Source organism: Etheostoma cragini, chromosome 5 (assembly GCF_013103735.1).
Source record: "Etheostoma cragini isolate CJK2018 chromosome 5, CSU_Ecrag_1.0, whole genome shotgun sequence".
Lineage (NCBI taxonomy): Eukaryota > Metazoa > Chordata > Actinopteri > Perciformes > Percidae > Etheostoma > Etheostoma cragini.
In genome coordinates, this window is record NC_048411.1 from 27,240,366 (window position 1) to 27,254,306 (window position 13,941).

At 40.6% G+C, this 13,941-nt stretch overlaps 1 protein-coding gene across 4 annotated transcripts in view; it reads right to left on the reverse strand.

Annotated features, from left to right (window-relative positions):
* Positions 1-6,753, reverse strand: part of LOC117944401 (spermatid perinuclear RNA-binding protein-like) — a 73,972-nt gene extending 67,219 nt beyond the window's left edge. For all 4 annotated transcript variants that reach the window (XM_034871179.1, XM_034871177.1, XM_034871178.1 and 1 more), the window contains exon 1: positions 6,494-6,753. The gene's annotated coding sequence lies outside the window, so the exon portion shown is untranslated. The remainder of the gene's footprint in view (positions 1-6,493) is intronic.
* Between the last annotated feature and the right edge of the window lie 7,188 nt (positions 6,754-13,941).

Sequence of the window (13,941 nt, forward strand, 5' to 3'; positions counted from 1 at the left end):
TATATATATATACATACATACCCAAAGGGCACAAAGCCAGCTCCATAAATAAATGCTTTTTCAAGTTTGGTGTGGAAGTAGGGCTGCACATTTATGGCCAAAATGATAATCAATATTTAGATCACAATTAATTATCCAGATTATTGGTTGATTTTAACCAAAACAAATTCTATAGTCACATAGGCTTTTTATTACTGCTTTCACATCAATATCATGCTACATTTACACCCTAGCACCCTGAGAGCTAACAGACACTAAATAGCACCCTAGAGCCCTGTGAGCTAACAGACACAAACTAGCACCCTAGAGCCCTGTGAGCTAACAGTAACAGACACAAACTAGCACCCTAGAGCCCTGTGAGCTAACAGACACAAACTAGCACCCTAGAGAAAAATAACAGACGGCACGCATTTACTAAAGTGGTAAACCTTGTGACCGACGTCCAACCAACTGCTATCTGTTGTGGAATTTTCCTCACGTTACTCTGTCCTTCGGGACTGTCTACATCTAGAAACCAAACTGCGCGGTGCAGGGAACTACTCTGACTGGCACATGATCAGACAGTGGTTTGTGGAGCGGAAGATTGGCTTTGCAACAAAAACAAAAAAACGCATTTAAAATATTGCTCAGTTGCGCAAATTTGATCGAGGGAAGCCAAAATCGTGACTGATTAAAACTCGCCTAACCCTGTCCAACACCTGGGAATGAACTAGGACACTGTCAGTGAGCCAGACCTGATCACCCAACATCAGTGTTGGACCTTAGTCACTAATATTCTTGTGTCTGCATGGGAAAAAAGTTCTGCAGCTAGGTTATAAGATCTGGTGGAACCCCTGAAACCAGAAGCGTGGAGGCTGTTAGCAGATTAAAGAACATGGTTTTGGAATGACCGCGTGAGACGATTCCCATGATCATAAAAATGAGTTTTCAGAGGCTGTCAATGCCTGAAAAAGACCCAAAATATATGGAGAAATTCAGTATACAAGTTTGTCATCCTGAAAGTAGAAGAGTATCAACAGGGAATATCAAACATACCGACATTTTCCCTACTGATCGACCACTTTATCGTCCATTTACTCGTTCTGCGTTTTTATATGTGTTGGCCTATACTTGCGTGCTGTGTTTGCAGATTTTCCCCACTTTATTTACAGCCAGGCTTCCACAGGCAGCTTTGTGTTGCTAGAGAGACGCTGCAGCTCACATGCAGACTTTGAACTGCCCCACCCTCAATAGCAGAGTGCTGGAAGCCTGCTCTTCAAGACAACTGTAACTTTTAAACATTCAAAGCACCTTTCAACTGGTTGACTTAACTGAAATATTGCCATACACGTTGAAAGTGGAAACACATTGATCTATATGTGCTTGCAATTAGAGCTAAGCAAGTTTGTGGGTCCAAATGGAAAATGTGAAGTCCTCATCTATGGAACTGCTTGCCATTGTATTTAGGGAGCTGCAAATAGCTAAGTTGTAACCTACCTGTATGAATATGGTAACTGTTACGACACTGGTCATAGGATTAAGTAAGTATTTTGCAGCAATAACATTAAAGTGAGATGAACAAACAGAGAAATTAATCTTATTAGATGCAACAGAAGTTGACAAAGTTTCCTTTTGGGGGCATCATTTGAAATTGGGAAAATCAGAAGTTGGAAATGGGTAATGAATTGCAATATATTGCAGAATATTGCAATATGTTTAAAATTATAATGATATTGTATTGTGACAGAAGCATTGTGATGATATTGTCTCGTGAGGCCTCTGGTGATTCCCACCCCTAGTGTGTGTCCCTCAGAGAGACACACCCACACCAGACTGTCTCCCTCTCTCCCTACTTGGAGCTGGGCGGCGTTGCCATCGCAGTGATATCACAGCGCAGCAGTTTAGACCTACTGCTGCGTTGTCTTTGCATATTAGGCGGCATACTAGCCTTAACATGTTCATTCATAGAAAAACTAAACCATGGCAGTCTTAAATTACAAATCAAGCTCTTATTTCAACGGCTACTTTTAGGTTGTAAATAGTTGGTTACTTTTAAAATGAAGTATACTACGGTGTGCACTTTATTATGCTGCTTGCTTGTTTCAACTGTGTGCAATAGTGTAATTATTTTATTTAAGCTTTAATTATTATTTTTAAAATGTTTCAGTATTTTCAGCACTTAACTCTTTTTTTACTTGTTCTACCTCACCTGTTTTTACTATTTGTCAAATATTGTATTTTAAGTTCAATACATGTTCCTATTTTTAAATTAAGACTTGTAACATATGTAATTTTTTTTTATAATGTGAATTGAAGAAGCAAAAGCAGTATTGATATATATGTTATATATAAAAAAATATATATATCGGCCGATATATCAGCATATTGGATTTTTAAATAACCAAATATTCGTTTCGTAACGGCCTTTATCGGACGGGTTCTATTAATGAGATTGAGTTTAACTCGCTGAGCAAAATCAAATTGTGCTCTCGTGAGAACTCTGGATCTCCAGGGTATGAATCCAGAGTAATAACAATGAATCTGATGTAATTTTAAATTAAAAAACGACCTCATATCTAAATTTAAAAGCCTAATCAATACTGCAAAAAGAACTGCAAACCGATACTGTGCCTCATTCTGTGCCATATGCGAGATATAGATCATATTGTGGCGAGGTTTTCATCGACCACCTGTCATTTGTTTCCAACTCTCACAGCTGGTGAACATCTGTCATCCTATGACTTGAAATGATTAATCAGTCATCATAAAACCTGGTGAGTCAATTATCTGTCAACTGACAAATACAATGATCAAGTATTTTTTCTGGTATTACAGTTATTAAAACAACCATAAACGTCTCTGGACCTCACATAGTGATATGGTATATTGCCAATTGGTATCAACAATAAAAGTCATGTTATTTCTAGCCTATACTCATTGGACAACAGGAACATTTGGTCATGTTGATCAACTAGGGTGAGAGGCTTTTTACGCAATTGTCATATTGTGAGTAAAAAACAAACAGAACGTTCCACAACCTGAAAGGCAGAGTACTTCTGCAGAGTTGTAGCTTAAACTGTTATCATGAAAGCACTGGTCTTAACTCTGTCAGTGTCTTTGCTGAGGATTTACTGTTAAGAAAACATGTGTATTCCTTACACACAGGACCGGACCGCTCTAATTGAAAACAAAAACAAAATCTCACACTCGCAAGCGCGCGCACACACACACACAGACAGACAGACACACAGACACAGACACACACAAACACACACACACACACACTCACGCACACTCACGCACACTCACGCACACTCACGCACGCACACAAGCCTCATTTACAAGAGCAGCTCCAGCATCCTTGTCAACACTTCTAGCTGCAGCCAGTCCCGGAGCGGCCATGGATGAGTATTAGGATCCAGTTACCGTTTCTATTTACATTCCGCCAGCTCAGAGGAGCCACCTGCTCCGAGGCTGGGGGCTCGCTCTGCTTCCCGGGCACACCGGGCCACGGCTGAAACCTGCACTGGCGAGTGTTTATCAAATTCAAACAAATACAGAAGCAGCTTTATACCCCTTTTCCAACAAAATTAGCAAATGTGGTTTTTAAATATGTGGGAAACCCTGCTAAAAATAAGTGATAGACTCCATTCCCATTGCCAGTGAACGAGTAATTATGCCTCTGTTTTTCCTTCTGGTGTGTCACATTTAACGTCAAATTCATTGCAGCAGAAAACAGGGTTACCCCCAATTACCACCGGTTGCAGAACGTCTGCAGATGCACCAATCCCAACCAGGTCCGGATTTGATGCGGAACGGCTGCGGCCATGACTGACAGCTGAAGTCACAAGGACCCACTAGATCTTGCGAATTCATGTAGAATAGAACCACAAAAACATCAACAGTTTGTTTTACATCCAGAGGCGTAGAGGGGAACAACTCTGTGCTGTGTTTTCACGGTGTAGTGCAGGGAGATATGATCCGCCGTGAGCACGTTCATGTTTTATTTTGTTTCTGCGCTCGACTTCCTGTCCCGCACCATCTGCCGTGTGCTGAATTGCTGCAGAAGTCTCCGGAATACGGCAAAAATAGAAGCTCTGCGTTTCTGCTCCGGAGGGCTGCGGATGGCCGGAGCTGGGACGGAGTCGGAATGCAGCCGTTCAGCAGGGAAAATAAACAAAATTGACTTTAATGGAACCTAATAACTCTGCAGACGCTCCGAAACAGGTGGAAATAAGGAGTCAGTAAGTATGCTGGAGTTCATGTGTGGAGCCCCTGGTGATATTTGGAGCAAAGTTTCATGTTTTAAAAATAGTGATTTTGATGCCATCATAGTAGTGCCCCTAGCACTCCCAGTCAAAAGGCCATTTGACCAAAAACGAAGATATGGTGAATCTTAAAAAATGGCACCTCCGTCCTAGTTATGCTTTTAATCTTAAGTCTGACTCGAATACATTCACAAAAGCACCCTAGGTTGCATTTTGGCGAGAGTTACTCTTTAAGCTGGTGATCTTTCAGGAGCAGGTGGGGGCAGGAGGGTTTTGCTGACACCCGATGATACTTCAGCAGGGCACACAGTTATGTTATGGGACAGTCTCTTTGCCAACCAACCACCCCTCAAGCCGTATAAGCTGAACAGGAGAGCCTCTAACTTCTGCATTCCCAGAGTTGCTTTCATTTAATCCTCATTTGAGCCAGTGAGAAACATCAGAACTAAGGCTTAGATTGGCATCATAGCAATATCATTTTGACATTTTGACTACTAGGGCTGATCAAATATCCTGGTTTCAGACTCTCTGAACCACTGCCCACATCTCCAATTCACTCAGCAAAGAGAAAAGTGAAAAGGCAGCGAGTGTGGATGAGATTGACACAGCTGTACGAGCTGTTGGATTGGATATAGTAATCCTTCACCATGGCTGGGTTCTGAATTCAAAACTTTTCATGCACCGACGGAATTACCTCCTCAGTATCAAGTATCGTTATTCTTCATTGTCATTCAATACCAAATTTCCATACCTAAAAAGCCAATCTCATCAGCGTCCGTGAGCCAATAGGCAATCCTGCCAGTAGCTTGTAGCTGGTAGCTCCTAGCTCCAAGACGTGACATGACCTGTCCTCTGGAGGACATAGGCACACCACCGCCGTTCCGTGGATTGTTGTCGGGATGATTATCACAGAACCCTGGCTGAACCAACTTGGGGGGGGGGGAATGAACTTGCTGGAGGACATAGCCACACCACAGAGGCCTGGCTGAACACACTCACCGGAGGGCAGCTAGGAGCTAGCAGCTAGCAACTACAAGCTACCAGCAGTATCGAGACAGGGACCAGGGTAGGTGAATTTAAACAATGTCTGAGTTGAAAACGCATCTTGTTGTTCCGTAAGGGCCCTGTTCATGATGCACAGACATTTTAATTGCATTTTATGTCTGTTAAGAGGCACAAAGGCCCTCTAAAACTTGCCCCAGCAACTGCCGTTTTAGCTCAGTGGAAGCTCATACACGATGCTGCAGCTACTCCATGTCGCCTGCACTGATTTGGGTCGGGGGGGTTCAATCGACAGTACATGCATATTTATGACCATCAAGATGACTGTAAAAAACGGCTGGAATTCTCCTTTAATACAATAAGAAGCTCATGTGTACAATGAAGTAGTTATTGTATACGTCTATACGTTTGAATACAATGGGAGAGATGGGGACAGAATCCATAATCCTAACTCCATTCAAAAAGTGCTGAAGCCTCATATTAGCCTGAAAGACACGAGTTGACAGTGTTTTCACATCAAGAGGGAATCTCTAAATGGACATGTGAATATTAAATTAGGACAATTTGATCCTATCATTTAAGCTTATCAAACAATTAGTATCTTGGATTTCTTTTTCTCAGACATTTCTGACGTGTGCATATAAATGTCCTCTAAAAACACCCCCAAACTGTACTGATATGTATCAATATGAATAGTTATTGTGTTGCTCCTAACTGAGGAAACATGACACTCAACCCTGGCAAGCCCAGCAGGTTGAAACCTACAAGATTATGTATATGTGTGTGATAAATCATTCCGTGTGCAGGGGCATCATCCTGTAGCCTGCTGCTGAATGACTACAAACAGGTGCACTTCAAATGAAGACAATGCTAACTTAATTTTAGTAACCGGACCTGGTCAACCTGTAACAGCAGCTCTAGCGTTGAGGAAAAGGACATGTAGCAGGAAAGTATTTCCCTATAAACGTCAAAAAGCCCCGCTTAGGACGGCCAGTGAGCTCCACGCGGGGTATGGAGGGACGGTCAACGGACAGCCTGAGGGGGGGGTCACTCTGTCGTAATTCTAGTGGTTACCTCGTTAACCATCGAAGATTTAGCTGAGTAAATCCACAAAGACCGAGCTGGAGCTGAGCTAGACGAAGGAGGAAGTTAACCAAACCGTGCGGGACAGCAACACGACCAGCACGCCCGTCCATCCCGCTCTTCACCCGCACCGAAAACTGTTAGAAGAAGCGGACACTTACCTTCACCGACAGTCCGTTCAGCACCGGGAGGTGGAGGAAGCTCGGAGTTCAGCGTGTCCAAAAAGCACTAAAACAAAACACTTTGTTGCTGTTGTTTTAGTGTCCTGTAACAGAAATTAAGTCCAGTTCTGGTGTCAGTGTATCCGAGACTCACAACGTGGAGTGGAAACCGGCGGCGGAAGCGTCAACAACGGCGGCAGCAAACGGTCTCCGGTCAGCCTGCTGTCAGTGCTCAGCGCAGGTTGCGGCTGCGCATGCGCACACCAAGTGATAATGCAAAACAAAGATCGTCTAACGACAAGAGGGCACGGCACGTTAAGAGTTTATAAACATGCCAACCTTGTTCTCTAGTATATACTCCAATCTTAATTACTACAGTGTTTACAATTTTAAAGTTTTTCTTCAACAAAATTAATTACTTAATTAGTATAAAAAGGAGATCTTGAGGAGCTTCTACAGAGAGTAAATGCGAGACAGAATACATAAAATTCAATAAGTGGTGAACCCCAGAAAACATGGCTTTGCTGGAGGTGCCATTGTTTTCTGTTTCCTGTGTCATTCTGTACACGTGTTTTTTTTGTTTTTTAGCTGTTATAGTACAACAGAGGTTAAGAGATAAAACAATTTGTGGGCTGGGACAGGGGTTTAAAGTTTTAATTGTAATTGCAATAAAAAATCTAAGTAGTTGAAAAGTTAAATAAGTAACAACTTATATCTACTACATAAAAAGCAATTCAGTTACATAATAGCACAGTTGATCATTTCAACAGAAAATGTCAGAAAATAGTAATAAACTTCAAAAGAGCCCAAGATAATGCATTCAAAGTGATTGTTTTATTTCACAGTCCACAACTCAAATCAAATTGAATGAATATATGAGTGTTGTGAAACGATTAAAATATTTTATCATGATTAATCGCATTAATGTCATAGTTAAATCAAAATTAATTGCACATTTGTATCTATTCTAAATGTCCCTTGATTTCTTTAATTGAAAATAACATTGGCATATAGCATACTGTGTTGTTCAATTTCAAACATTTACATTCTCACTTGGAGCTTTCATTAGATAGATAGATAGATAGATAGATAGATAGATAGATAGATAGATAGATAGATAGATAGATAGATAGACATTTTTTTTGATCCTTTCGGAAATTTATCTTGGTCCATGCAGCTCTTTAGATACTGAAGGTCAGACAGACAACACACAACAACACAATCACTAAACCATCACCAACAACGATACACAAAACCAAGCATCATTCTCACTTGGAGCAAATAATCTGTCACACAGTGGAACACTGTCCATCAATAAAAGGGTGAAAAACTACTTTGACGAGGGGGGGGGGGTGGATGGAGAGTTGGTATCAGCTGTGTGCTTGGCCATCAAGTGGTAGTTCAGACTGGACGTGGTCTTGTCAATGGAACCATTTAGCAATTTTTAAAAAGTAAACTTTCCATTCAGAATCTTATTGGCGTTCATTTCAGCGCCTCGCACTCGCCATCCACTCAAAATGTAACGTTACTACTCTTTGGCCGGTTCGCAAGCCCAAACAAGCGTTAGCGTTTGTTCGGTTTTCCGGTCTAGCTAGATCTGGTGATGAGTTGCGGTTCTTTTAACGTTACTAGTTGATGCAATAGCATGTGGAAAAAGTTTGCTAGGTCAATAAGAACGTTAATTTCACCAAAAAATAATTGACGCCGGTAAAATGGGTTTGTGTTATTGTCGTGAATAAGGCGTTTAACTGACAGCACTAGAATAAAGTTAATCATAATAAATTAGTCATGTTTGATGAATTGTACCCAATTACTTTTTTACTGTTTCCATTTGAAAAAATGGTCAATGATCGATTCATTGATTCATTGATTAAATTTCCAAAACAGTTGCAGATATATTTTCCCATCCATCAACTAATCGAAATATATCAGCTCTACAAGGAAATCTACTTACTCAAAATAGCCCCCTGGCTTCATTATTCCGCTGACTTTCACTGAACAGACAATAATGTAATTTATTATACACATATTGAGATGTTAATTGGGCCTGCAGGGCTTCCACATGTTAAGCAGTGAATAGACTTCAAGTTGATATACTTTGATGAACTCTTTGAAATTGTTCTGGAAATAGACACACAAATTATAACTTCATTGCAGCCCTACTCAGAATGCCAGTTTAGCAGTCTCTACTGAACTCAAGATTAATGGAGAATCATCCAAGTCTATTTTTACTCTGTATACAAACTGTCCTCTTCAGCTGATTTAATCCCTAACTGAAGGCAGCAGGACAGATCTGTACGTCCCGTCCGCAGTCTCTAATTTGCACACTGCTGTGCCATTACCCCGTGTGTCTGCACACTGTTGACTTTTAAATGATGTGCAGCCAAAACCAGCGTGCTGCAAAATAACTCTGTGGCTCTTCAAACTGTCTGGTTTAGCATCTTGGACACACAGGTCACAAAGTAGAAACCACATAGTAAAATACTTTGTGAAAAACTGAGTTACAAAATAAAAATATGCAATGTTATTCATAGAAAATGCAATATGACTAGATGTTTCGTACCCACAAACTGATTATATATTTTGAAAGCCACATCATCCATCATAATGTATTTTGCTACTTGGTGAAATTGTTTTCATCCTGCAACACTGCAATTTGAACAGCAGATTAAAATGTGAGACCAGTGAAGTCATAATAATAATATTAATGTACACTTTATTAATCCTGCAAGGGGAAATAACAACGTTTTCACTCTGTTGGTATTGCACACATTATACACAGGCCTGAATTGCACACACATATGTTCAGTATCTACAAATGCACTAAAGGTTAGAGTGAGGGGGCTGCCCATGGAAAGGCGCCCTGAGCAGTTGGGGGTTTGGTGCCTTGCTCAAGTGATATCCACTTTGGAGGAAAACGTCCATTTTTAACATCATACACCTCATTTTCTGCATTCTAGTGAATGCACAATCAGTGCCTTTTCTGCATCAATTTATAATGCAAATGTCTTCATGTAAAGGAAATTATGATAGGTGTTTTTTTTGGGGGGGCTGCACTGGTCAGTTTTGATTATTGGGGGGGTTGCAACCCACCCCGTCCCCCCTGTAAATTACACCAATGCATAAACCATGTATACTTAGCTCATTAAACCTTTGCACTGATTAGATTACACTGAAAAACAACCAATAGATTAAAAAACATGGTAATAATATAACAGATCAATTACATATCATACCACTTAAAATTATCACGTGTCTTATTCTAAAATCAGTCCAAAACCTTCAGAGTACAATGCACATCACAGACTGCGTTTTGGAGCCTGTCAGTAATATGTTAACTCCGCTGTCCTGCAGTTATCTCTGTAGTTCTCCTGTCGTGTGCTGTAATGTGAAGCTCTATTTATGTAAATACAAGGCAAGGAAAGTGAGATCTGTGTTAAAATTCACAGCCAAGGTGTGAAGATAGGACGATTGTTGAAGTTTCAACTTCACAGTAATGCAACTGCTACATTTCTTTGTTGGTTAGATTCTGCTAAATGTACGAGTACAGTGCTTGAGTAAATGTACTAAATCACCATCCACCACAGGATATAGGTTGAAGAGAAAATTTCATACATGAATGGCACTGAATGTTTTTGGTTCAAAGATTCAGCAGCAGAGTGACACCTCTTAGGTTTTTTACTCCTCTCAGGTGAAAAAACACAGAAGCTGTCCCTGAGCAGAGAGGGAGGCAGTTCAGGTATCACTAAGTAAGCCTGCTGGTGACTCACCGCCGCCATGCAGATTAATGCACTAAAAAGTGTACCATATTCAACATCATATTTTAACCAAATGAGCAGAACAGCTGTTCATTCACATTAGTTAATGTCAAAAATCACAGTAATTTCAGCAATGCACATGCCAGGTTGTCTTTTCTTGTTAATTGATGACTAACCACATGCAGTTTTAGGATTCAAGTTACACTGGCAACTGATAAAGGTGACTCTCAACAGCAGATCATCATCTCCTGTGATGTTTGAGCTGATGGGTACATGTTCATCATCATCTCTCACATGTTGTCTCCATTTACGACACACACAAACACATGACTACATACTTTTACTCTTTCTGCTTTTTTCACATTCAATAGCAACTCTGGCATCCTTACACACAAACACACACAGGGCTGACGCTCTCCATCTGGTATGTGCTCCACGCCAAGGCGTCAGCCCCCCCCCCAAGTCTATCTATAACACAAGCATCACCAGCCGTCTCAGCAGAGGTGGACGCTGCTCATCTTATCTGTCATGTTGCACCACTCTGTGGCTCTGCATGCTCAAGTAACCCTTTTTAGACAGAGAGACACACTGGCTGCCGTTTAGCTGCATCAGCAGAGTGCTGGGTTACAGGGGTGAGTGTGTGTGTGTGTGTGTGTGTGTGTGTGTGTGTGTGTGTGTGTGAGAGAGAGAGAGAGAGCTGTCTCTGCGTCACTTAGCAGCAGGTTTATTTGAGAGAGTGAGAGAGCTTCCCTCTCTGCAGCAGCCCTCTAGCCTGTTGCCATTCAATCTCACACACAGGTCTTCATACATTTGGGATCTCTGGTCTGGTTTTACACTTTTCACAACGCTGTGGTGATATGGAATTCTTCATGTGGTGCTATGGATTCTTTAATGACAAAAATGTTGAGCAATTAGCTTGATAATTAATGGACATAATGTTACACTCCATTATTCCATTCATTCCTCATTATGAGGTTGTTTTCAGATTTGTAAGAGCAGTGCCAATGTTAAGAAAAACAGCCTCCTTTTTCATTTCCACGAGAGTAATGTTTTGGCCGAGCGGGGATGTCAGTGGAAAAGCTTGTGAGGTTTGCGTCTGGCTAAAAAAGGTGCACACATTTTAATAGCAAATGGAGGTTATATGGACACTTCTTATCATTACATAAAATATTTATTTAGTTTTGCTGCGGATGTGAGCAGTGCATTTGCAGGTCATTTGATGCCAGCCCAGAGTCTAACAGAGAGAATAAAACCCAAGGTGATCCTGCATAAAAATGTTACCTTACACAACTTTTTGCTGCAACACAACCAGCGCCATTCTGCAACCTCCTTTTTTACCACGTTGAGGTAACTTGTCCGTCTCATAATGTTACAGACCATCTTGAGTGGCTGATGATGAACTCTGAATCCCACTCAACGCTGTACCCTGTACAGGAGCTGGATTCTCGCCATATTACAAGATCCCGTGAGAATGACTGGTTTACATACCACACAAAAATCAATTCTTTCACCTTTGAAGGTCCACAATGTAATACTGACAACTATGATTTGAAACGCTTACTGCAGTCCTAATTTAACTTAAGATAAAAGCCGTCTCCCCACCCCCTCCTCCCTAGCGTCGAAGTTCACATGAGTGGCCATGTTGAAAACTCCAAACCTGAAACTCTAAACGTCACACAATGTCAGTGTAGGCTTGACGCTAATCTTGCGTTGCCAGTCTGACATCGTTCCGCAACCCTAGATTTTGCTATGTTGACAGTTATAAAAGCCATCAATCACTCGCTGGGAGACAGACAGTCTTGATGTCTGCAGAAATGCTGAGCTTATCTCTTGTTTGACACGAGAGATGATCAGAAACACTCAGAGTCAAAGCTGGGGACTGTCTCAGCACTTTCTTTAGCTTTTACACTGAAGAAGAGCAGATTGCTCCAGGGGGATGTTCCCATGTTCAGGTTCAGCGTACTTTTATTGCAGAATTTAATCAATTTTTGAGATCAAGTCCTGGGATCAAATTAAACAGTTTCGCCCCTTTTAATTTGATTTTTCTGGGGCATTTTGCAGTGGTTATTAATCACGTGCAGTAACGTTTGGTTTCCTGCTGCTGAATGCTGATTACACACCTTCAGGAGTCTCTCTGTCCTCAATCAGTCCATTTAAAACCTGCATGGACTGGTTTAGTATTTAAAAAATATAGTTTCTGTGCATTAAAGTTCATCTTTTTTTGTGTTTTCATGTTGTGATTCAAGTTTATCTCCTAATTTGCGTCAAAATCCTGACAGTGTTGTCAGTGAAGGTCTCTTTTGTTTACAGCATGTTAATTCAGTCATGATTTATGATATTAATGCTGTAATGTATGTAGCCGTAAGGCACTTACCCTTTAATCATCATCTGTGGAAGAGATATGCAACGAACCACAGTATTCTTACATGTGATATTTATGGTTAATGAGAAAAGGTTGATAAGATGAAATGAGTAAGCTAAAGATGAACTGATGGGCTTTGGGCCACGATAAACACACAATCGCTTTTATGTCGTTTATGAGGATGTCGCTGTCAGCGTCAATGTGGGGCTCCACTCTGCAGGAAGATGAAAGAAATCATTGGCTCAGACATAATCCCTTTTTCCTGACACAATTACACAGTACACGCTGATAGGGCTACAACTAACGATTATTTTCATTTGTGATCGTTTTCTCGATCCATCACTAGTTGTTTGGTTATAAAAAAATAACGTCTGAATATGTTGTTAATCAGTGTTTCCCAAAGCCCAAGATGATGTTCTCAAATGTCTTGTTTTGCCCACAACTCAAAGATATCCAGTTTAATGTCCCAGAGAAGTGAAGAAACCACAACATATTTCAGTTAAGAAGCTGGAATCAAGTTTTTACACAAGCAACTATTTAGTAAAAGTCTACAACAATTCTTCCTATTTTCTATCTTAGGTTCTCATTTAACTTCTTTGTTTCAATTTTTTCAACTTTTGACATTTAAAAGTTGTTTTGAATGTACAGAAAGCTCAGATTGAAATTAGGTTAACAGGTTCAGCACGCAGTCCTATTATAATTATAAAATGATTGTGCGTCCTCCACGTAAATGTTAGGGTTGTCTGGGACAGAGGATAAATATTTAACGGCAGCAGCAGTTTTTTGGAAAATGCAAAAACCCTTCGAAAAATAAAAGCAGTTGTTAAAGGTCCCATGGCCTGAAAATTACACTTAATTTTTTAACATTAACATGCGTTCCCCCAGCCTTCCTCTGGTCCCCCAGTGGCTAGAAATGGCGATAAATGTATCCCGAGCCCTGGGTATCCTGCTCTGCCTTTGAAAAAGTGAAAACTCAAATCTAAAAATGGGCCAATGTAGAATTCCCCTTTATGAGGTCATAAGGCGCAAGGTTACCTCCCCTTTCTCTTTTGTGCCGAATGCGCTGAATTTCGGGAAAGAGACTTCAGATATGGTATATTCAATCAAACCAATTAAAATGTATTGACATAGAACTTTACAGCAACCAGCAGGTATCAAAAGTGCTTAACATCAGAAACCAAGAGTAAAAACATATATCATACAATAGAAAGAGCAAACATAGAAAACAGTGAAATCAGAAAAGGTTAGAGAGAAACAGAAGAATAAAATGGTCAAACCACCATGTATTCTACCACTATGGATTTGTTTTTAATTTGGACCTAAAAAGA